Below are 4,630 nucleotides of genomic sequence, written 5' to 3'. Positions count from 1 at the left end.
AGGGGGTGGAGAGGGGAGGGGAGTGGGTGGCTGCCTCTGTTGTGGAGGGGGACAGGGAGGGCTGGCAAGGCCCGGGTGGATACTGTGCTCAGGGAAGGCACCTGGCTGGGCTCCCGGGACTCCTGGCTTTCTGTGTTTGGCCGTGACCTTGGATAGGGTCCTAGGACTCAGTTTCCCTCTCTGTAGAACAAGCAGTCCCGGGCAGCCACGGTTTTGGAAGTTGTGGGCCACAAACCACAGCCAATTATGGCTGATAACATCAAGTTTAGTACTGTAATGAAATAAAGCCAACGACAGAGCGAATCTGACTCGCATTTCATGGAACTACTGACTTAATTGTGCGATGTAGAAAGGACAGATCGTTTAATTTTTTTGTCTGATTAGGAATCCCTGGGTATCAGTTAGGATCCCAGCAGGAACCAGATGGCGTGTTCACATTAGGATAATTCCGGGGGGGTTTTAAACAAAGGAACAATTCGTCAAGGTGTGGGGTGGGGACACCACGTGGAGGAGGGGCCTCAGGGTTAGAACAGGTGTGATGCGGCGGGCGGCTCATTAGGTGGTGAGGGGCAAGAGAAGGGAGCGGGCCCTGAAGCCAGAGTGTAGCGCAGGCTGCTCAGAGAGGCCCTGTGACCTGTTGAATGAAGGTGGCTCTGCAGGGGAGTGAGTACCTCCCCTTTCTCCGATTCCCCCTGCACGGCTCCCCATGGTCAGACCCACCAGGCCAGAGGGAGCAGGGGCCCTTCATGGGGTCTATACCAGAGTAGACTCAGGGTGGGCAGGGCACCTGAGAGGGGATCATAAGGGACCCCACTGGTCTCATCATAGCGGTTCCACTCTGACATGTTGACTGCAGGTAGCACACACCTGCCTGGGCCCCACGTCCTGCTGTGGGGTGGCCCTAAGGACTGAGAACTTCCTGTGAGCAAGCCCAAGTCTGCTTCCCTCTCCATCCTTTCCCATTTAGCATCAGACACCTTGATCATCAGCCCGCGGTAAGTGGTGAGCAGCCCGGGGACAGCCATTGGTATTAGTTAGCCATGCATGACTTGCCCAGGTTTGTTTATAGCTCTTTTTTTCTCTGTCACTTTGTTGATCCCCGTGTCTATGAACAGTAATGATGCTGGTGCTTCCACGGGTTCCAGCACTACTAAGTGCTCAATTTATGTCCTTACCTGCTCACCTTTGCTAAGAAGCTACTAGAACAGGTCCAGGATTTCATTATGAAAAGTTCCCTGTGACCTTGTAAATGCCACCAATGGCCTGGAGCTGAATCGCTTCTGCTTCCCTGAATGGCCAGTTTTATCTCATCCAGATCCCTCAACCTGGAAGGCAGATCCAGCAAGGAGAACCGGAGACCCTGACTTCCACCCCAGCAGATGGGCATCTGGCAGGGCTCCCCTCCCACAGCCCAACATCTTTGCTGGGAGTCTGCAGACAGACAGCCGTCTATGAGGACTGCAGTGGAATGGGCAGGTCTGCCACTCCCTGGGCCGGCTGCCTTCTTCCAGTCAGTGGCCCTGGAGCCCACGTTAATGGACCCCAGGGAGTGCTGCCATGGGAAGACCTCGGAATCTGACTCTTTCAATGCATGCCTCTCAGAAACAGGCCAGGCAGTGGTTCAGTGTTGAATACCTCAGGGGACGGGAGGCTCACTACCTGCTAAGGCAGCTTATGAGTGTTTTTGGAGCTCTGCTTATAATCTAGTCAAGGAGACTAGGAGGAGTGCTTGTCATCTTAAATATTTTACTGCTAATGGCAGAGGGGAAACAGATGGGGACAAAAAGAATAACAAATACCTAAGTGACACATGGTCACCACATAGCTTCTGCTTGCCTCTCACCCTCCCCCCAGCTTAGCCCTCCAAGTCCCATCTCTCCTTGGGGTTCCACATTGCTGTACCACAATCCTCTGCCCTCTGTGGGGTGGTGTGGGTTTCCAGATAGGAGGCCTCACTTCTGCGGAGACTGGGGGTGCGGAGGGTGCAGGAGGCAGGTCCCACAAACCAGTCTTCATAACAAGTCCTTTGTCTGGTTAGGGAGCTACTTTCTTTCTCCCCTCCTCCCCCTCCAACTGATTGAATCCACCCTTCCCTCCTCCCACCCCACAATGACTGAGTCCTCTTACACCTCCTCTCTACCACATCCTGGCTGAGTCTTCTCCCCCTGCTCTCCACCCCATCCTGGCTGAGTCCTCCCTACACCTCCTACATCCGGGTGGCTGGCCCACTCTTTTCCTATCCACGAATCCTGTCAACATTCTCAACGTATTTATCTTATTTCTAAAAAAGGCCTTAAGAAGTTAATAGAAAATGTCTGTTACTGTGGAATAATTAGAAAACACAGGTAAATGTAGAGAAGATAAAACTCCGCAACCTTCCACCCGGAGGTAATCAATGCTGAAATCTTGGGTGTGTATCTTTCCAGACTTCTAGGGAGACACCTTCGCCACCTCATTTTGCAACCTGTCTTTTCACTTGAAATACATGGGAACATTTTTCCATGTCCATAAATACCCTCCCCAACATTGTGGCTTCCAGCCCCACCGTGTTCCGTGCTGTGTGTGGGTCAGGATTGGGTTTGAATCTCAGGGCGCTGGGGCTGCCCTCCTGCCTGCTCCTCCTGCTCTGTTGCTACCTCCTCCTGCCCGCCTGCCTCCAGGGGTTCTCCTTGCCCCATTTCTAGGAGCTTTGCCAGCACCGGCTGGGCACGCCTTTCTGTTCTCCTGCCTCCTTCCTCCTGCTCTGCTTCTCATCCTCGAATCCTCTGCCACACTGCCGTTCAGAGACAGAACTGGGATCTGCTGCTCCTCTGGGATGCCATTGGGGTTCTTGGCAGGGAGAAGGGGTCAGGTGCTGTTGGAATTTCAGTTAATAGAATTTCTTATCTCTCTTTCCCTAAATGTTTACGTGTCCAAGTTGCTCCTTCTTTCTCAGGTTCAGGTCAGAAGCCACCTCCTCCAGGAAGCCTGAATGCCCATGGTATTTGATCTTTGCTCAGTCACAGTTTTGTCATCGTCAGCTGTGGATTAGAGTTCATTATGCACAAGGAGGACCACACAATATAAGGGGATAAGAGCACTAATCTTTTTGGTTTTGTATTTACTAGCTGTGTGACGGAGGACAAACTCCTGAACTTCTCTGAGCCTTAATTTCTTCATCTGTAAAATGGTGCTAATACTGGTATGTATCTCATGGTACTTTGCCTGGCAAACAGTATGTGCTCTGTAACTGTCTGCATCTCGCTGTGGGTGATTTAGGTCCCACAGCTGTGCATAGGGTGTGTATGGTGAGGCTATAGCAGAGTGGGCAGGGGGTGTATGGGAGCAGGCTCTCTGAGAGGAGGGCCAACGTCTTCCTTAGGACACTCTCCACCCTAGGACCCAGCACAGGGCCCGGCACCTAGTTAGCATGCATGGTTTATTTTATAAATGAGTAAGTTTGAATAAAACCCCAACAAGGAAACTGAGGTCCAGAAAGGGATCATGACTCATGAGGGTCACAGGGTGAGCTGGTGGGACGCTAGTCCTCAAGACCAGGGCTCCTGCCTTGCGTGCCTCTGCCCTATTCACTGAATCTCTTCTGCTCACCTGGCTTTGCACAGGGGGTCCTACTTCTTCCCACAGTGGTTGAAGGAGTGAACCCTGCTACAGGGCTGGGTATGGGTGTCTGTCTGAAGGATCTGGTGGCTGAAGGATCCCAGCTCAGGAGGCCAAAGGTCTTCCCCAGCCCACATGCTCTCCGTCCCCCTGATCCTTAAACCTCCATTCGGCCCCCATTTCCTGTCCTCTGTGGGTACAGGAATAAGGAGGAGCCTCTGTGCTTTCTCCAGCTCCGGCTCTCTGTGCCCCTTCCGCCTCTGCACCTGTCTTCTGGTGGTGGAGGCCTGTCTTTAGGGGACGCACACTTCATTATGCAGGGTGGGTGTGGCTTAGGCAACTGGGGACCAGGAGCCCATGGGGGCTGTGGGCACAGCATGGCATGGCAGTGCAGGTGGCAGGGAGGGACTATGCTGCCCAACCTGGTGGCTTCTGATCTTCCTGGAGGAGGCTCCAGGTGTCCGACTGCTCGTCTCCCCAGTGTCTGGTCAGAGCTGAGGGGAACAGGGATGAGCTGAGCTGTGAGAAACACCTGGGGTTCGGCAGGAAGTGACAGAGGGACAGGGTCCTGCTCAGCACATTTTGGGCAGTGATTACTCTCTAGTTCCTCCAAGGGGAGCCTGGGCCAGGCTTTCTTCTGGGGCCTGAGGCCCCTAATGCCAGAGCATGGGAAGCTCCGGTGACTCGTGGTTGCAGACTGGCCCTGACATTTCCTAGCTGTGTGATCTTGGCCAGGCCCTCTGGCCTCTCTAAACCTCAGTTTCCTCATCTGTAAAATGAGGTTCACAGTAATATTTACAAGGTCACAAGGATTAAATACAGTTTTTCGAGTGCTGAGTATCTAGCAAAACCTTGGACATCCTAAGTTTCCTCCCACGTCCTATTCTCTTCCAGCACTTCCTTTTCTTTTTAACAGAGAGATCCTGGAGGTTCCAAAGGAAAGACTTTCAGGTTCAAAGTGTTGTGGACATTCTGCCCAGCAAGTTTTACCAGCCAGGTCCCCCAAAGTCAGACTACAGTCAGGACCCAACTC

The sequence above is a fragment of the Sciurus carolinensis genome, chromosome 3 (genome assembly GCF_902686445.1).
Source record: "Sciurus carolinensis chromosome 3, mSciCar1.2, whole genome shotgun sequence".
Lineage (NCBI taxonomy): Eukaryota > Metazoa > Chordata > Mammalia > Rodentia > Sciuridae > Sciurus > Sciurus carolinensis.
Note: the sequence above shows the minus strand (reverse complement) of the source record.